This window comes from Manacus vitellinus, unplaced genomic scaffold, assembly GCF_001715985.3.
Source record: "Manacus vitellinus isolate BGI_N305 unplaced genomic scaffold, ASM171598v3 scaffold_0_pilon, whole genome shotgun sequence".
Classification (NCBI taxonomy): domain Eukaryota; kingdom Metazoa; phylum Chordata; class Aves; order Passeriformes; family Pipridae; genus Manacus; species Manacus vitellinus.
The window spans coordinates 23,058,636-23,079,660 of record NW_021938789.1 but is presented as its reverse complement, the minus strand read 5'-3'; the positions used below and the strand labels follow the sequence as shown (position 1 = coordinate 23,079,660).

Sequence of the window (21,025 nt, the reverse complement as noted above, 5' to 3'; positions counted from 1 at the left end):
CTTCTTGTTTTGAGTTAAGCAATTGTAAATTCTTTTCATTTCTCTTGAAAAAAATCCTTAGGATTCTACTTTAGATAAGGTTGTTACCTGCTATTCAGGTAACATTTGAACATTCTAGGATGATGTTTATTCTTTTGGTTTGTCTTCTAAGTAACAGAGATTCCTGAGTGTGGTATCCCTATTGGGACAGTTTCAAAAGAAGGTGTGGTAAGCACACAGACCACTTCATGACTTGCAGGTTAGGGCACTTGCATAGAGTTGGGAAATGTGGGTTGTATTTGAAGGGAAGGGAGTTGAATTTGTCTTTCACACCCTGAATGAATGCTGGAATTTATACAGAAGAAAAGTAAGATTGTATCTGTTGTGAGTTAGCTAACGAGAAAGCTGTAAAAGTGACAGACAAATGGAATTGCTGGATTTCTAAGGCATTATTTACTAAAGGTAAATCTTGCTTGAACAACCCGATAGCCTTCTATGATGAAACAGCTACCTGGATGGATGGATGGATGAGGGGAGAGCAGTGGATATCGTCTCCCTTGACTTCAGCAAGGCCTTCAACACCGTCTCTTACAACATCCTCGTTAACAAACGCAGCAAGTGTGGACTGGATGAGTGGACAGTGAAGTGGATTGAGAACTGACTGAACAGCAGATCCCAGAGAGTCAGTGACACAGGGTCTAGTTGCAGGCCTGTCACTAGTGGTGTCCCCCAAGGTTCAATACTGGGCCCAGTATTGTTTTAACTTAGAGACTTGATCAGAAGGCACTTTAGTGCTTCATCCAAGTTTGCTGATGACACAAAGCTGGAAGGAGTGGCCGATACCCCAGAGGGCTGTGCAGCCCTTCAGAAGGACCTCAACAGGTTGGAGAGATGGGCAGAGAAGATCTGTCTGAAATTCAACAAAGTGCAGGGTCCTGCACCTGGGGAAGAATAACCCCATGCACCAGTACAGGCTGGGGGCTGACCTGCTAAAGCAGCTCTGTGGAGAAAGACCTGGTCGTCCTCTTGGACAACAAGGTGTCCGTGAGCCAGCAGTGGACCTTGTGGCCAAGAAGGCCAATAGTATCCTGGGGGGTATTAGAAAGGGCGCTGCCAACAGGTCGAAGGAGTTGTTCTGCCCCTCTACTCAGCTCTGGTGAGGCCACATCTGAAGTGTTGTGTCCAGTTCTGAGCTTCTCAGGACAAGAGAGTCATGGAGAACGTCCAGTGGAGGGCAACAAAGATGAGTATGAGACAAGAGCAACTCTCCTGTGAGGAGAGACTGCAGGAGCTGGGCCTGTTCAGCTTCCAGAAGAGATGACTGAGAAGGGACCTCATGGATGAATAGAAGTATTTGAAGGGAGGGTGCCAAGAGAACGGAGCCAGACTCTTCTTGGTGGTACCAAGCAGTAGGACACAAAGCAATGGACAGAAATTGATGCACAGAAAGTTCCACCTGAGCATGAGGAAGAACTTTACAGTGCAGCTGACCATGCACTGGAACAGATTGCCCAGAGAAGTTGTGTAGTCTACCTCACTGGAGATATTCAAGAACCATCTGAACACAATCCTGTGAAATGTACCCCAGTATGACTCAGCTTGAGCAAGGAGGTTGGACCAGATAATCTACTGTTGTGCCTTCCAACCTTATCCACTCTGTGATTTAAGAAAAGGAACATTTATTTTTGGCCCACGTTCTTATTTTGAAAATACTAGGCATCAAAATTCTCAACCTTGCATTCAATTGAACACCCATGAATATGTACAGAAGCGAATCTAGAGATATGTAGGGAATTTTATTTTTATTTTTATTTATTCTGTTGATTCCTTCAGAAGTTTCACAAGTTTAGATATTAGCTAAGTCTTGGGAGAGGTGCTTTTAATTTGGTCCCTATTTTTAGCATGCTAGCTTTGCACTGGTTTTAGATCTAGACATAAATTTTGCTTTGTTCTGCTTTTTATGTGTAAGTGAGATAAAGGAAGTGCTGAATGATTTAATAATGGATGATGTGCTCACTTAGTCCAGTAATGGGGTCATATGACCATTCTTCTTACAATTCTACCAAAGTGGTTGCTTGATTACTAGGACACTTCACCCTTTGTCATATTCACTGCCATAACCTTGCCAGATGTATCTATTTCATCCAAAATATCAATTTGCTCTCATATTTGTTGTCTACAATTTCAAGTGACCACAGATACTCTCCAAGGTTTTTCTGCTCGTACGTCTTAATAATAATCGCTGTAAATATCACTGCTCTTTGTTGGAGAGCTTGCAGGCAGCTATTTTTGATGTTATTGGGTTAGCATATCACAGAGCTTCTTCATTAGGTCTGTGCTGCCACTCTACAGGGGAAATTAGAGATAGCCAGTGGGGTGGATGTGTGTCTGCTTTTTATGCAGCTTATCATTTAGGATTAAGAAACTCTTAATTTTTTTTTTTGGGAAAGGGTTGGCATGATTGACTTCTCAGAGTTTCTGCTTCTCAGATTAAATGGTTAGAATTGCTACTAGACCCAAACATGCTATTTTGCCACACCTCTATAGACTAAATAGGTAACTTTTTCATGCTTACCTTTTGCAATTCCCCTTTTTTACTTATATAAAATGTATATACATACACATATATACATACATTTTCCCTGTAAAACATACTGCATTTTTTAACCTGTCAAAGCTGTAGCATATAGGAAATATCCGAGACTGGGTCACTGTATGAATATACATGTACATGTGTCTTAACCTAATCATCCAAGAGCTTGTGACAGTAGCATAGTGTGGCTTCCTTGTCTGCAGCAGCATTCTCTGAAAGGGAAGATTCCCTGGTGAATTCATTATTACACATAAGTCCCACCCCCATGAAACTGCTGTAGACACGTAACAGGATTACTGCTCAAGAGTTTACTAGGATGCAAGTAAAATTGTGCCAGTCAGTCAGCAGCAAGCATCTTTGACTAAGGTAGGAGAATGCTTTCTTTTATGTACCTCATGAAAAAATAAGGAATAATTTCTATTTATTTGCTGTAAATAAAATTCCTTTAGATATTACAGCATCAGCTCAATTTATATGAAAAAAAAGGGGTTTTTTTTAAGTCCTCTGAATCTGGGTCTGTAAAAATACCTTGTCAGGGTTAGTGCATTTCAATTCAGCCAAGCAGCAGATGTGAAGATTGCCTTACTGTTTGGAGAGGAAATATAGTTCAAATATATTTTAATACAACTAGGGAGAGCTTTTGTACTTAAGAGATTAAATTACTAATGATTTGAGAGTTAGTATTTAGGATTCTTTTGTCGCTTAACATAATTTCCTTGTTTCTTGTAGCTTCACAGTAGCAAGGAAATAGCAATTTTAGTTTCAAAATATTAGTTGTTGCATATTATATCTTGAAAAAGGATATGTATTTTGTCTCCAAATCAGTGTTTTGATAATGGTAGTTCTCAATAGTTACAGAAAGGCTTTGGTATGAATCTTCTAACTTCATTAGCTAATGAATGTGTCAAATGTATTCATGTAATTCTAGGGAAAGAAATTAGCTGGATCTAATAACCTAATGGCATAGAAGTGCTCTCAAAATGTAGAGCTGCCTAATCGACATGGTGACAAATTAAATGATTTGTGGCCTTAAAGGTTAGAAGTTAATTGAATGAAGAGACAGTATTGACAATATTTTATTTTTTTAACAGCTGCTCATATATTCCTAATGGAAAGCTTGGTTTTATTCTTCCTTAAAGTAATTGCACATTTATTCTTAATTGAAATTCCCTGTTTTTACCCAGCGAGATGCTTTTAGGCAGGGCAAAGATCTTCAACTTCTATATTTTGGAGATTTAAGTTGTCAATGTGATGTATGGAGTACCTACATGTAACTGTAAGTGACTAAAAATCATTTTAACCTGCACTGAAAATTTTCCTATACTCTCAGATTTTAAAAGCTTGTGTGAGTGCTCGGAAATACCTCAATTTATGAAATGCATTCTGTGTTTTACATACTATTAGCTCTCCAAATTACTGTATGAGGAAATATAACACAGTTTTGTTGAAGTAGATTTTTATTTTTCTGCATAGCCAGCTACATACAGCATAACTTACTTCATTGACATCTAGATCAAGAACATTATTTAATGACATCTAGACCCTTACTTATGTCCTAGTCTAAATCCTAGGAAGTTTCCTTACTAGGATTCAGACATCACAAATGTAATAACAATTAAGTGATTATCCAGATCTCAAAAAAAAAAAAAAAATTAGGAAAGCCAGCTGCTTTTCCTGCACTTCCTACAACTCTTCCATCTTTGAGGAACACTGTGATCAGAATTAACTTTGTTTTTCTGGCTGCTAACTCTGCACACCCACTTGTAGTCAGTGAAAGCCCACATCCATCAGTTGGTTCTGCCTCTGAGAAGCCAATCTAGTTGAAGATGTCCATGCTTATTGCAGGGGACTTAGACTGGACAATTTTTGGATGTCTTTTCCAAACTATTCTATGATTCTATGTCTTCTCATTGCTCATCCAGCCACAGCTATCCTGAATGTCTCGATTTTAAGGCCATCTAATATTGGGAAAAAGAAGGAAACAAAGTTTCAGAAAAAATGCAGTTCAGCTGCAGAAGCTAAATGGAGTAATTAACTCATGTCTAAATCAAGACACAGTGAAATATAAAATTAAAGCAGTGAGAGATAACAAGGAGCTGCCTATTGCCAGTGATCCATCTACCTGTCTATTTTGTGACAAGCTGAATAGGAGTTTGGCACAAGGTAACAGCATCACCCTGTCTTTTTCCTTGGGGTGGCTGATGAACTGAAGACATAGATGATGTCATGACAGGTATGAAGATGTGTCCAAACCCTGGGATACAATTTTAATATGGAGATATCAGAATGACTCTTCAAAGTTAGAGGCGGAGGGGATGTCTCACTGAGAACCATGCACCACAAAAATTACAGGCACATGACAGCTTGGCAGCCCTAATTTCACCCTTCAGACCTAGGACCTCTTCTGGATTGACCTAAACACATGTGTTTTGGTGGTGAACGAATTTTAGACTAACAATTTCATTCTACTATTGCAGGGTATGGCTCCTACCTCCCAGGCTCTTGAGCAGGGACTTACTAAGTTTCAGCTACTTGGTTTCAGGGAGGTACTGTGCGCTATGAACGGTGTTCTATACTGGTACCTGGTACTAACAGAGCTGTCCTGAGCAAGTAGTTGTTTTGTTTCTTGGTTTATATAGAATTTGGACATATTCAACATTAATAAGACTGCCTGCTAGCCTTATTCTATAATCATGCTTATAATTCATGTTTTTGTAGTTAGTAAACTACAAAGAGAAGAAACTCCTACGTCGTTGCATAACTGTCACTCTGACCTAAGTACAGTCTCACTGTATAGTGAGAAGATAAGTTCTGTACCTTAGAAACTTAGGAGGTATGCAAAATACAAACATATTGTGTAGGGAGAGAGGGAGGGAGAAATCATTTCACCCTTCCGTGCCTGGCAAGGAAAAACCTGTGTTACTACTTCTATTTACTGCAGAGTGAACTGTTATTCTGCCCCTACTACACAAGTTTTATAACTTTGGATAAGAGTAACTTTGTCAAAAGTGACTTCATGATATAATTGCCTCCTGCAATCCATTCTATTGCATTTTGAACAGTAAGTAGTAATAATAAAAAACCAGTGGGCACTACAGAGTGCAGTTTGGAGGGGAAAATGGACAGCGGGGTTTCTCTGTGTGTGCATATTTGTTTGTTTTGGGGCTTTGTTTGTTTTTTTAATGTGTATTTTTGTTTTGTCTTTAAATGCATAGTTCCGGAAAAATGTTGTCAGAAGGTAAGAGAATTCATATCAGAAATGTCGACACACTGTTGGTAATATTATCTTCCCAAGCACCTCAACCACTTTTTTATCAGAGAAGCAGCTTTGAGCTCTTAAAATTTCTTGTTGCTGGGTTTCTCAAATAAGTCCATGCTGACTGTGGTAAAATTGCCTCACAAACAAGGCTTAGAGCATGATGGAGTGATATTTTTTTCCTCCACTTCTGTCTCTACTGAGGTCTGGTAAAAAGTAGGAAAAATATTTACAGGAATAGAGATTTTACTGATAATATTGTGCAGAGACTTGAGGACAAGCAGTCATCATAGAGTATACTGACAGTATCTCCTTAATAAGTCCCCTATATCTGCTCATACCAAACTGGCTAGTAGCTGGTAGCTAATAAGGCTGTTAACTTACTGGGTCTGATAAGTGCACCTCAGAATGACAGGGGGACTTCTCATGGTGATACTTGGCCCTACAAATGCTTATCGCAGACAAACAGAAAAAAAAAACCCTCTGTTTTGCTGCATATTCTGAGTTCAGTATTTATTTACAAAATTACTATATGATCCTTTCACAGGAGTGAATTGTACAGAAATTAAGATGAATAGTACAAACAAACCTTTTTGGAGTATCTCCTTGCTCCACCTTGTAGTTTTCCCTCTTATTTCTGTCCTTCACTTGATTTATCTTTAACATTTGCAATTGCATTTTTTTCTCCCTAGAGACAAAATTACTTGTTAATGCAGTGATTGGTCTGGAAATCTCCATCCATTCAGTAGCTTATGCCCAAGTAGATTTCCACAAGCTACATCTACTCTTACTTGTCTCATTCTGGGGTATTTTTTCCGATGCCTAGTTGTCTCCTAAGAATTTGAAAGAGGCAACCATTGAAATGCAATAGCTGTTCTTACAATGGAAACCAACCCATAACCCCAAAAGACTAGTAGCTATGTAGAAGAGCATGGGATAGTAGTATAGCATATAGCTAAAAAATGTTTTGAGGAACCCTCTTTTCAAGTAGAAATTTGCAATAAAATAGAAATGAGATGATCTTATGGCTGAATACTGAACACAGAGCCATAACAGGGAAGGAGGCAGCAGCAAAAATAAGCAAATGGCGCTTGACCAAATTTCCTCCTTCAGTAACTACTGTCTATACAGAAGGCACCTTCCTCCACTCTATCTTTGTTCTGCCATAAGCTAACTTCATAGTGATCGGTTTGAAGTCATGATAATGAAGTATTTTTGTTTTAAGTAAACTTCTTGTGTGATAAAACCATTGATGTAGTACAAATACACACATATGTATCAAGAGTGTGTATGTGGTGCTCGAGGTCTAACAATTACAACCAAAGAAACTTGTTCTTGGCTTGACATGGAAATATTTAGTTTTCTATTATGTATGGATGTATATAACCCAAATGAATGGACAAGTTTACAAGATTTCAGTGTTATTTGCTGAATAATAATAATCTGTAAACTAATGAGATACTTACCTCCCAAGGTTTACCTATGGTTGTGTATTATACAGATGCATAAATCAGTGTGTCAGATGTAGAACAAATGGTGTGCAAAGTACATGTACATGTACAGATACATGTACAGATATTTAGATTTCTAGGGTTTTTTCACAATGTAAACATGAGCCAAACAAAGTATGAAGCTCTAAATTCAGATATGAAATTAATTTCTGTTGTATATATGAAAATACAAAGATATCTTTGAAATGCAATACTTTTCATGTACCAATTCACTAAGATGTGGCTTTGAAAAGATATCTTCGCAATATATCAAATTTGAATTGATGCATAAGGAGCAATGAGGTACATGTTACTTATCTATGTAATAATTCATTTAACGTACTTGTAGTTTTACCATTTTACTTACTTAACTTATCCCTTCTCTGTAGCAAAGTCCTGTCAAAAGACTTCTAACAGTTTTAGCAATAAGTTTTACAGAAGTGGTCTGGATAATTTATTTAGGTGTTAATCTGTTTAGACTCAACTAATGCTACTGAAAGTTCTACAATTTTATTTGATCTTATATTCACTTAATCGAGCACTCTGTTGAATCAGCAAAAGTCACACAAGTGTAGTTACGTATCTTTCTAGAAACTTGTGTAACGTAGGGTAATATTTTTTCAGACAGCTCTCTGATACTCTGAGTTTGTGCCTTGACTTTATACCAGTAAAGTACCAATGGTATCTTTCCTGACCGGAAGGGACGAAAGTAATTTTCTGGAGAGTTTCAGAGACCTTTTGGCATCCAAAAGAGTAGGAGAAACCTAGGTGTAGGTAACTGAATCTAGAACTCCTTTATCCAGAGATTTTCTGTAAATTAACACACTTACTTGCCAGCACAGCTGCTTTGTTCATAAATTTAGTCTGAGATGGCTTTATGCCTCAACCTGACTTTCTTATTTTAATTTGAGCTTTTAAAAGGGAAACCTACACGAGTACCAGTAATGGAAATATGGTATATACATGCTCCATTCCCTCTGTAATAGCTGTTGACAACAGAACAGACTTAAATGCTATAGAGAATATAGCTATGTATAAGATTAAGAGTTGGTGGTCTGAAGATATTCAATATGATGCTATAATTTTCTGGATTTCATGTTGGATTTCAGTTGTCAGTCAAGCTATTTGAGTTCTATCAAATATACAATTAATAAATTCTATCTCTGATAGAACTGTAGCACAGTGTGAGCTTACTCCTAGCAGTTCCTTATGTTGGCATGCCATTACTCATATTTTCCCTCAAAGTTTTCTGCTGGCTCACCTTGATTCTGGACTTTGAGCAGGCTAAGTAGGTGAGCCTTTGGACAGGTTGCAGCCAAAAGTGAAGAAGGTATTTCCCACCTTTAATTAGGAAATACTCTGGGTAGACTGTTAGCTCTTGCTGCTCCTATTTTCCCCCTCTCTCTCTCACACTTGCTGTATGGAATTTGACTGCTCTACCCAGGTTACCACTCATAGGCCAGAGGTACACACAAACTATGATAGGTATTTGTAAATTACCACTGAACAGCACTGATCTTCACTTCTGTAGTTCATTGGATGGAGTAAGGCATATGACTATCAACTTTTTTAAAAGTAAATTCCTGAAAACCAAAAAATACACAAGTCATAAGCTGACTCCATGCTTTGTATGTAGGAGAGCAGCTACATTATTCTTTAACCAGGTCATCTAGAGCATGTGCAGACATTGATCAAGATACTGCATGGCAGAATACTTGGGCAGAACTTCTATAGTTGTTTTCTTCAGCTATCTTATTCTAACAATCTGAGTGGTCTTTGTCAAGGATGGGAGAAGGATTGGGAAAAGAGTAAGACCTATTTTAATTCTTGAAATAACCGAGGAAGAAAAAGTAATATACCATTAAGGTACTAGTTGTATCTCTTTTTTTGTGTTGTGGTTTTTGTTGTTGTTCTTGTTTGTTTGTTTGTTTTCTTTTTTTCTTGATGTCAAGACAAAGGTCTGTTACTTTGACACAAAAGAGAAGCATTTTCCTCTTTTCTTATCCCAAGAGTCATCAAGTAAATCTCTGTCAGGTCATTCTAATGTTTGCAGAAAAGCAGTCCCTGAAAGAAGAATGCAATTAGCCTACTTATGTCACTTAGTACTCTGTGCTTTGGTGTTCTCTGACTATAGATTAGTTTCTGTGCTCTAATTCCTGCCATTAATATTCACCTGCCGTCAGCTTGTTTTGCTATGCATTATTTATCAAGTGTAAAAAGTGTTATAGCAAGTTTTAACTAGGTAACAGGCAAAAACTGTTGTTCAAAAAGTGTTTTTAACCTAAATATTTGACACAGGGAAGAGGAAATGTGAAAAATGCTATTTAAAATGAGTCAAGTTTACAGACACTAGGGACATGCTACTTGCTTGCTTTTTGTTTCCTGTCTGTATAGCCTGCTGTTTCTGTAAATGTTAAGAATTAAGCTAAATTTCTAGACTCTTGATTGGGAAAGTTGGAAAAGAACCCTCCAAGTATCTGAAAGAGAATCTTTCCTGCCAGAAGGTTACTCAAGCTACAAACTGTAAAAGGGGGCCTTACTTCCACAGTCACTTGGGCAGAAGGGGCTTTCATAGATGCTTCTATAAGAAATACTGTTCACTGAATAGAAAATGGGGTGGATCGCCAGGCCCAGGGAGTGGTGATGAATGGAGTTACATCCAGCCGGCAGTGTTCCCCAGGGCTCAGTGTTGGTGCCAGTCTTGTTTAATATCTTTGTCAACAATCTGGATGAGGGGATTGAGTGCACTCTTGGTCAGTTTGCAGATGACACCAAGTTGGATGGGAGTGTCACTCTGCTGGAGGGCAGGAAGGCTCTCCAGAGGGATCTGGACAGACTTCATCGATGGCCTGAAGCCAGTGGTAAGAGGTTCAACAAGGCCAGGAGCCGGGTCCTGAACTTGGTTCACAACAATCCTGTGCAGCACTACAGGCTGAGGGAAGAGTGACTGGAAAGCTGTCCAGTGGAAAAGAACCTGGGGTGCTGGTTGACAGTCAGCTGAACATGAGCCAGCAGTGTGCCCAGGTGACCAAGAAGGCCTATTATATCAGAAATAGTGTGGGCAGCAGGACCAGGGCAGTGATTATTACCCTGTTCTCAGCAGTGGTGAGGTCGCAACTATGCCTGGTACCCCTCAGTACTTAAATTTTTTCATAAGTTACATGGCTGGTCATTCTGTTGATCAGGGACACTACTGAAAATTTAACCTCAACCCATATAACCTAAAAGTTCAAATTTCCATCATAAAGGAAGGAGTCTCAGCTGAAGGTACTATGGGAAGATGGACCCACAGTAGCTCTCCTTTTAATATATTTGTTTTGACTGGAAAAAAGTTGTAATTCAAAATATCTGACATTTGGGATTTGAGGAAAAATATGCAATCTGGAGAAAGTGAATAAAGTTTTCTGTCATTAGTTAAACTCTAAACGCATATAGGAATATCTTGGAGCTGATGTAATGCATGAGTTGAGGGAAATTATAAATTGCTGGAGGATATTGTCATAGACTTACCCACACTTGTGGTTTAGAAATACATCTAATGTTGACTTTGTAAAGCCCATTGGTTTTTATGAGTCACTTGTAAGGCACTTCATATTCATATGACAGTGATTTTGATTTTTATTGATTTCTCTCTTTTTTTTAGCAAATAAATTATTTATTATGGATTATATAGTGTGTAGACCCAAAACATCAGTTTGAAATTATAAAATTAGAAAGGTTGAATTTCTATGTATTTGATAGTCAAATATCCTCCAAATGAAGCAATGCTGATATGCAGTCACACCATTAAACCAGTTAAAGAATTAAAAGGTTCGTGTTATTTCATCTATGAAGATGCAAGTATGTTTTGTGCAGAAAGGTTCTTTATTCTATTTCTACCATGAAACATCTTCTTTAAAGATATATTTATGTTTCAACTGATCAAAATTCAAAGCTTTTAAAGATTTAGGTACATAATCATGGAGCACAAATGAAAGCAAACCAATGATGCTTGGAAATTAAAGACTTTATGCTTCCCCTGTGACCTGCAGTGCACCCTGTGAATCATTCATTTTCCAAGCATTAACCTAAGATTATTTTTTTTAATAAAATATATCCTCTTATTCTCTTTTTATTTGTTTTAAACTAAAACAGCAAAAATGCTGTTTGTTTTCTCTGCAACACTGCCATAACTAATGCTAGTACTAGAACTAAACTGGGAGGAGGGTCTCTGTGCCTTGACTGAATCTATTTCATTTTTGAGGAATCTCTATAATTCTTATCATAACCCCCAGACCTATCCCAGTAGGTGACTGTAATATGTATGGCAGTGTAAGGGACCAAATTGTGCTTTTTTTTGTCAACTCCATAAGACTCATACAGCAGAATGTTTCTGTCTCTGTTCATAACTGGCAGCCTTGAACTTCTGAAATTCTGAACTTGTTTTCTTCATGGGATATCTAGATAACCTTGCAGCCCAGTGATGAGGAGGGCTTGTCTAGTTCAGCACTGAAGAGAATACTTTGCTTTTCAGAAGATTATATCCTCATGTGCAAGGTTCAGTGCTGTTCTGGATGCAAAAGGGTTAAGCAGCACGGGGAGGCGATAAGTGTTGGTTTCAATGCTGTTTCCAATTAGGTTTGATAAAGAATTGTATATAAAAGCAACAGTCAAGGGCAATGGAGAGCTGCTTTAGAAGAAAGAACAGATGCTGAAGATAGATTTATGCTCCAGGTGATTGGTATAATAAGCTTGAGGAAATAGTGCAGGAGACAGCACAACATTTTAAACAATGTTCTGTGCATAATTGTGCTGTGCTTTTTATGCGTGGGTTGCATTATTCTGTGGAACATCTGACATGCCGCAGTTATGAATGTACCTGCACCTGTCCTGGGAGAGCAGCTGTGGCTGAACCAGGACACTTAAGTGTTAGCACATGTTATATACTGAAATAAGGAGTGCATTTCTTACCCTGTTAGTGCTTTTCTATTTGAATGGAACTTAAGAGGCCAACTTGAAAATCCAAGGAAATATTTTTTGAAGAAATTTTACATCTTCTGTTAATAATTTCTCTCCTTCTAAGTTCTCCTAAAAAGCATGGAACACATCATGCCAGAAGCATTTTAAATTTATTTCCCAAGCTGACAAGAACTACTTGTTGAGGGCCTACTTCTCCCTGCCCTTGATTTTGAGGATTTCTATCCTCTGTTCCTGGTGTGCTGAAAGGTATTCCTGCCATCTACCTCTGCTGTGCTAAAAGCCATCCAAGAGAGCAGGACTGGACAGTGAGGTGTGATCTAATTGGCAGTGCGCTAAAGGCTGTGCATTAGACATTGTCTACACAGTTATGTCTTTTTGCTATGTATTTACAATTGTGTCCTCATGACATGTCCTCCATATCAGGTATTCAGTATCTTCTGAGCAATCTGGTGCTTCTTTGTCCTGTTGCAGGACTAGGGCTCTGGTATTGCTACACTTTTGGATACAGAAGTTGTCAGACCTGACTGCAGCCTACAGCCTCTGCAGTCACTCTGAAACTTCCATGGTTCCTCTCTTACCATCTCATTAGTCATCTCTTCTGTGAAAGCCCTCACACCATGTTCAGTGGGATAAAGAAATAATTTGAGCTTGATGACTGTAAATACACTGCTTGAGAAGATGTATTTGACTGCTTACTACTCTCTGGCATTGGTTCTGTGAACTAAAGCCCTGGGAATTTCACATCAGTTTTGTTGTTGTGGACAATTAATCTACCACTGGAGAAGAAACTGATGATATAGACTGCTTGCTTTGGGAGAACTTTTTTTTTCATATTTTAGAGTCCTTTTTTCTGAGCCTGTTAGACAAACAGGTGGGTAGAAAGTTGCTGTGCCACATTGCTGAGGTAACCAGCAGCAAAAATTCAGGATAAGAAAATGTTCTCTGGTGAAGATCTGCACAGAGTTCACCTCAGAATTGCAGAGCAACATGAAATCTTCCCAAGCACTTCAGAAGCACACATCTCTCAGTGTATGAAGGGTTACTCAATTTCATGGTAAAATGTCAAAACTTTTAGTGCAGACATCGCTTGAGGCAGTAGATATGTGACTTAATTTCAAGATTGTAGTGCCATCACATTACTCATTGGTTTCTCAATCTGGTTTTAGTAACCTGGGCTACTTTTAACCAAGGAAAAAACAAGATATTAATGAATAGTAGTGTGAGTCCTCCTTGTTTGGGATGGCAGCAGGCAACAAAACAAAAGAAAAATAAGGAATTTATTCATTTCTTCCCAACAGCAGGCAGATGTTTAGCCACTTCCTGTAAAGCAGGGCTTCAGCAAGCATAACAGCTACTTTGGAAGACACGTGTCATAACCATGACTGTCCTCACTTCTTCCTTCTTTCCTTTTTTTATTTCTGAGCATGATGTCATATGGTATGGAATATCCCTTTGACTACTATAAGTCAGCTGTTCCCTCCCACTTCTTGTAAACACCCAGCCCTGCTCGCTGGTGGAGGTAGAGTGGGGAGGGAAGAAAACACCAGTGCTACGCAAGCACTGTTCAACCGCTGCCAAAATATTGGTGTGTTACCCATGCAGTTTGGGGGGAACAGGGGTGTCCCACTTTGGGAATACAAGAAGTTGTGGTAACATAAAGTAATACAGCTTGATACAGCTTGCTGTCATCATCAAACTTGCTGAGGATGCACTCAATCCCACTGTCCATGAGTGACGGACTGAGCTTTTTTAATTGCCTTAGAACAGTGCTACTGGAGCGAGCTGTGCAAGCCTCCTGCCAGGGGACTGAAGATAATGCTGAGGGGAGGAGGCCGTAGCCCACAGATTGCTAGATTTGTGGAGGCCCTAGGGGCGAAGTCTTGGTTGTGTCATGCTTCTTTGGGGGTGTGATGCCTATCTAAAGGAAACCACTGGAACTCTCTGGGTGTATAATGTTTATCTCCTATGGGCCAGGCAGTGTCAAAGGCCCCTGTGTACACACACTCCCCACAGCCCCACTCCACACACATCTGGCGAAGGCACCAGGAAAGTTTCTGAGGGTACATAAACCCATCAAACTTTGTTTCACAGGCTTCTCTCCCCCACCACTCCCTGACAGACCAAAACACCAATGACAACAACCAAGTTCGCCAAAGACCTTTAAGTAGTGACTATAAAACTTTTATTCTTTTCTTTTTCTTTCTTTCCTTCTTTCTTTCTTTTTCTTTCTTTCTTTTCTTTCTTTCTTTCTTTCTCTTTTTCCTTCTTTCCTTATTTCCTCTCTCTTTCTCTCTCTTTGTCTCTTTTCCTTTACACACTTCCTTGGGTGCTCTTTCTCTTTCTTTTCACTTACACATTTTATTGGGTTATATACATTGCTATATGACAACCAAAATGCCTAAACACCTGTTTTCCTTTGCAATACCTTTATGCTTTATATTGCCATGTTACTATAGGTAGTAACAACCAAAACAGCCACATATCTGTTTTCCTTTACAACCAAATTGTTCTAAAATAAACCATATATATATATATGTATACATATATATATATATGTAGACACTGATCATCTAGTATCAATTTACTTTAATGCACTCCAAGGAATTCATTAATAAAACAAGAGTTGCTCCTGCCTGGCAGGGGTAACACCAGACAAAGATGTTAAACAGTAACAGTCCCAACACTGACCCCTGAGAAGCTGCACTCATCATTGCTCTCCACTTCAACATCGCGCCATTGACCACAATTCTGAGTGCAACCATCCAGCCAATTCCCTGTCCACTGAGTGGTCCATCCATGTCTCTCCAGTTTAGACACAAGGATGTCATGTGGGACAATGTAAAATGCTTTGCACAAGTACAGGTGCTTTTCAGTTGCTCTTCCCTCATCCGCTAAAGCGGTATCCCCATCACAGAAGGCCGCAAAATTTGTCAGGCACAATTTGCCCTTAGTGAAGCCATCACACTCTTATTTTCATTGTGCCTTAGCATAGTTTCCAGGAGGATCTGATCCTTGATCTTGCCAGGCACAGAGCTTAGACTGACTGATTTGTAACTCTATACTTGCTGAGAATATCTTACCACTGAAATGTTCCAAATAAAACATGCAGAGAAAATACTATTTAGAGGGATTTTATGACATGCCTTTCATGTATTACAAGAATTAATCCACAACCCCACTTTATAAGGTTGGTTTGTGCCCTGTTCAATTTTTGCAAAATTGTTTCAAATTTGAGTAGATAAAGCAAAAAGATACAAGTGATCTGCTTGATGATAAAGACAAAAGGTTGGGTAGGGTGTACCATGTAAATTTTTACTGTGAATCTGGTCAGTTTAACAAAGAGAGAAGCAGAGAGTTGCTGTAGAAGGAATGACAGGAAAGCAGGTAAGAACAGATAAGAGCACTTTATGAAGCTATTGCTTAGTTTCAGGAAAAGAACTTCTCAGAGTGCAGAAGGAGAAAATGATTCTATATAAATCCTACAATATAGCTGCTCTTTTTACCACTTTTACCATATGGAATCTGCTGTGGTAACTTTCAGAGTATAATCTGGAAAAATAAATGGAAGGTATTAATTTAGGATTAGACCAGTTACTTATAATAAAGTCTATTATATCTAAACATAAATAGCTACCAGCTGACACATCTGGGGAAGTGGGTAGTTGTGTCCACTTTGGTCTCTATGGTACAGCTTCTTGCATAGCAAGGAAGTCTTGGCTCTGAGTCAATATTTCTTTTTCAGAGTCAGCAGAAGCTTCATCTTTTCTTCCTTTGCCTTAATTGGTCATATCTGCCCAAACATCAACCTGCAGTGTGTCTCACAGCAAAATCTTCTTAAGATAGGTGGGTTGTGTGAATGTTTTTATAGCTAGATTCTCATTTGTGTCCAAATCAATGCTTTTGATTTGGTAATAAATTATGTCCTGGTTATGACCCCATCCTTTTAGCAGCTCTCTCAGATCTATTCTGGTTGTTCTGTTTCATTTCAGGAGCTTACTGAATCTGAATGTTCTTAGACTTTGTGGAAATTTATCTGCAATTAAAGTTACAAACTCCAGTGACAGAGTAATCCAAAATCTAATGTTTGCTTTTAGAGCAGATACTCCTCATAGTTTATTCTTGGATGTAGACTAGCATGTAAAGAGTCTAAGTATGACTCTCAAAGAGCAGAGACTACTCTGGTACATAGCTTAATCCACTCTATAGGGAGTAAAGAATTACTAGATGACCCTGGAGGACATACAAACATCAGCACCTACCAGTTTTGTATGCTGTGGTCTTCCTCCACCTTCAGACACAGAACAGACCTATTAATCAATATTTGTACATGTGATATCTGAACTGAGAGTACTCTGGGTTGCACACAGCTGACTATTCATGTCCTCATGTCAATTTAAAATAACTGAAATATATTTACACTGGTTTTCCTGTGGGATGTAGTGGCAGAGGCGCACAGTACCTACAGAGAATTAGTTTAAATTTTCTGCTGACCACAAGATAACTCAGCTTCAAATGCCAACTGCATCATTACAACACAGTTGAGTGGGGCATGTCATACAGGTAGACTGAACCATCTTCAGAATTGTTCTTTAATATTTTGTTGTTTTGAGGTTTTAAAACTATATGTTGTAGATACCTCCCCTGTATTCTGTCTTTCTTGAGTTCTTCATCCTCCTTAATAAATTATGATGCCTTATGAATCATAGAATCATAGAATGGTTTGGGTTGGAAGGGACCTTAAGTATTATCTAATTCCAAAACTCTCTCCATAGACAGGGATACCTTTCACTAGACCAGGTTACTCAATGCCCCATCCGACATGGCCTTGAACACTGACAGGGATGGGGCATCCACAGCTTCTCTGGGCAATCTATTCCAGTGCCTCACCACCCTCACATGTAATATCTTGCTTACCTGTTTGACTATACTACATCTCTTTATATTTGTAGTCAGCAGAGAGAACAGATTCCCACATGTAACACAATTAAAGTTTTACAAATCACTTTGCAAGAGAATGGAATTGTAGGTTATTTTACCCTACAGTTTGATGGAAATAGAGATTTACTGTTTTTCCAATCACCTAAGTGCCCTCTTATTGAGGCTGCACTACAGTTAAATCAATTGTCCCGTTATGGTATGCTTTCTTAAGTTTTTGTAGCTATTATTTTTAGAACTCTACATTATTCATACATTTTTCAGATAGCAAAGATACATGCTTATCTATATCCTTCTCCCACGTTTCCAGTCTCCTTTGCAACTTTTGCTTTTTTTCCTCTGAATTGCCTTCAACTTGCTAACAATCTTGTGACAACAGTGCACCAAAGTAGTTCCTCACTCCACTATTTTGGCTGTATAAGTTTGACAGGAAGAATTATCAAAAGTAAGCTATGCGTGAACATGCTTAAAATCCAATGGGGTGGGGTGTTTTTTAGTGGTTTCCTCTTTTTCCATACTGACCACATGGGACTCTGACTGGTCAGTCTGAAGTCTGTTTAAAGCAATTAGAAAGTGGTTATATCTTAGTCATACTGACTGGCCACCCGCAAATGCTCAAAAAAATTCTTTAAACTTCATCCACCGTTTTTATTGTCTTGAGTCCAACAAATGAAATGATCTGGATATTAGTCACAGATGTATGTGCTACTTCATAGTGAGTGTGGGCATTGCCCAGATGTTGCATGTACATGAGCTTTTTGGACTTCATAGTCCAAAGGAGGAGGGGAAGAAGACACACAGATCACATGTATATATAAAAGTTCACTTGTGAGTGAGCTCATCATTCAATATTTTTTGACGATGGGCTTTGGAACGATTTATTGAGGCAGTTATATTTATATCTATTTAACTTTTTGTGGGCATGCAGACAAATATTTACTATAGCTCTATTTCACCTTTCACATACTATAGTATATTAAACCACAAAACCACACTGGCATAGTTAAAGGGTGAGTATTTAACATTATGCTCTTCTTGGAATAAATGTGTTTGAGGAGGGATGGGACGGGGGGTGGTTCTGTGTGTGGTTTTTTGTTTTGTATGTTTTGGGTTTTTCCTTACAACTGTGCATGTCTAGTAGCAACTACTTTTCAACATTGAATCTTATCACTGGTCACACTGCAACTCAGCTGTTCAATCACAGTGGACAAATTTACAAAACTTAATGCAAAAAATATTCAAAGACACCATTCTGTGTCTATTTGCAAAAATATTTGATGTGAATATTGTTCGTATTAAATTTTTATGAACTGTCTGAAAAAAATGGCAGAATTCAGTACCAGTAACCTACACTACAGCTACTCAGTTAATATTAATTGGTACCAGTTTTAATGTGTATTGCCCCAGAGGTTGCTTCATTGAGGAAACAATTATGGAACAAACTATTTCTTCGTTTGGTTGCTGTTGCATTGAAATTTGTGTCTTTGGCTCCTGTTTCTTAAGTGTCATTGATTAACAGGAATATCCAAGAGAGAAAAGAGACCTTATTAGCCAGCAATCTTTTCTGAAAGACTCTTGCTTTAATCTCAGGAACAAACACTGCTAGCAACAGTTCACTCAATTTTACTTTTACATCATTTACAACTTTCATTCTTGTGTCAGCTTCTTATGTTATTTCTACTTCTGTCTTCTGGCACGCTCACTCTCATCAAATAATTTCATTGTCAGACTCTTATGCCCCTCAAAATACAGCAGTATCTATTGATACTGTCCAAGTGTTCTCCTAGAATCAGAGTCACAGACTCCTGCTGCCACAGATCTTATCAAAACTTATTTTCTTTGCCAGGAAACTTATCAAACAATAAACTCAAACTCAAGAGACAGAGATACAGAAATTTATTGTGTACATTGTGCCCACTTGCTATATATATTGTTTTTGTGTAATAAAAAACCTAGTTCATGGAGGTAAGTTTATAAAGACGTTTAAATCTGAAATTAATTTGACTGTGCATGTCCTTTTATAGTTCCATTAATAACTGTTTTAAATCCCTGAGTGGCACAGAAACATAGTGCCCACTGACAATTTCAGTTAAATAATGAAAATACATGAAACTTCTGTAGTAAATCTTCAATGTTGTAAAAGTTAATAATAGGGAAAAATTTCCTTTGAAATGATTTTATTAAAGCTGAATCATTGCTAATAACACAGGAGGCTACAGGCTTAGTGTACTTACCTCTCTAAAAGCTCCAGTAATACAACAAACTATGAAGGCAGACATGACACTGAATATTGTGCTATCACAGAACTCTCTAGATCTTGTTTATCTTCAAAACTGCTAATAATACCTTACTCTCTAAACTAAATTGCATTCCTAACCTTGTGTTTTGAGCAATACTGAAGGCTCTCTGCAAATGTCTTGGAAGTACATTTAATAGATGACGCATGCGCACTCTGTGTTAAGGTGCATAATATGTATTACACTTCTATAGTTGCTTTGTATTCTTTTGACTAAACACCTTTTGAAACTTTTGTAGTTTCATTTAAACTGACTGTTACCCAGTCACATCAACTTTGCTGCACAATGTGCTAAACTGACAAAAGATTACCAGAAAAATGCATAACTTCACTGCCAATCTATGATTTATATCACTGAGTCACTCTAAATTAGAGCATCTTTAGCCATGAGCAGGAGATCTTCTAAGAAGGATACTTATGAATGAAGAGTGCAAAGGAATTACTTTTTTTTCCCAATAATAGCAGGTAGTAGATACTATGTGTTAGTGTGTGGTATGTATGCTTCTGTTTAGAAACCTCTTGATCATCTTTACAGCGCCTACTTATGTACATTTTTGTACCTTAACAGTAATTTCTTCAGTAAAACTAAGCTAGCTGTACTATACCAAACTAGGCTTTGAATCATAGAATGATTCATAGCATGGGAATCTAAATTTGTTATTGGGTATAATCTGACATAGCTCAACATACTATATGGGCATTTGTGGAGTTTGTTGGCTGTTTACAGCACCCTATCTTCAGGATGTGTGTATATTGCACACTGTGTACCAATATACATTTTGGAACTTGGAATAAATCAATAATTCAAAAGCATGGCTGTATCGGATTTGTAGAATGTTATGGTGAGGTGAAGTAGGTCTAGTATCTGTTGCTGCTAATTACAATTCAACATGTTTAGACTTTGCTTCTCCTCTCTTTTCCCCATCTAAGTTTGAGGTATAAAGTAAACGGTGAAAATAGTGACTAGAAGAAACTATAATTTCAGGCTTATCAGGTGATTGATCCCATGCGCTATGCTCTACAGTGTATTTCATAAGTCTTTTGAGAGCCTCCAAAAAGCAAAGCTTCTCTCCCTGTCCCTTCATTGTTAATTAATCCTGAAGATTAGGGAAGCTTCCTTACTGTTCCCATAGTGTTTTCTTGTTCTGTTTAATCTTTACACTGACTCAGCTTCTGGCTTTTAGTCAGGCTGCAAAAGTCAAGTCACTGATAGAGAATTAAGATCTTTGTCTATTCTGAATTCACATGGCCTGGGTATGCCTTGGACAGCAAGTAGATAACCTACACAAGCCCCTTTGCCAATCTGCCATGATCTTTCTGACAGGTAGGAGAGTTCAAGGGTTTCTTTGAACTAGATAAAGGAAGCAAATTGTGAAATATTTAACTAATAAATCAATTATGTGAAGAAGCAGAGTCTAAATCTTCTGAACTGTCAATAGGGGTACCTGGAACCTACCAAAAAGTAAAAAAAAACAAAACAAAACAGAGAGAGATTGAGGTGGGAAAGAAAACTTTCA

At 38.1% G+C, this 21,025-nt stretch overlaps 1 protein-coding gene across 1 annotated transcript in view; it reads left to right on the top strand.

Annotated features, from left to right (window-relative positions):
- The first annotated feature begins 2,870 nt into the window (after positions 1-2,870).
- The window catches only part of DLC1 (DLC1 Rho GTPase activating protein), a 258,906-nt gene continuing 240,751 nt past the window's right edge, over positions 2,871-21,025 (top strand). The window contains exon 1 of the mRNA XM_018069504.2: positions 2,871-2,938. The gene's annotated coding sequence lies outside the window, so the exon portion shown is untranslated. The remainder of the gene's footprint in view (positions 2,939-21,025) is intronic.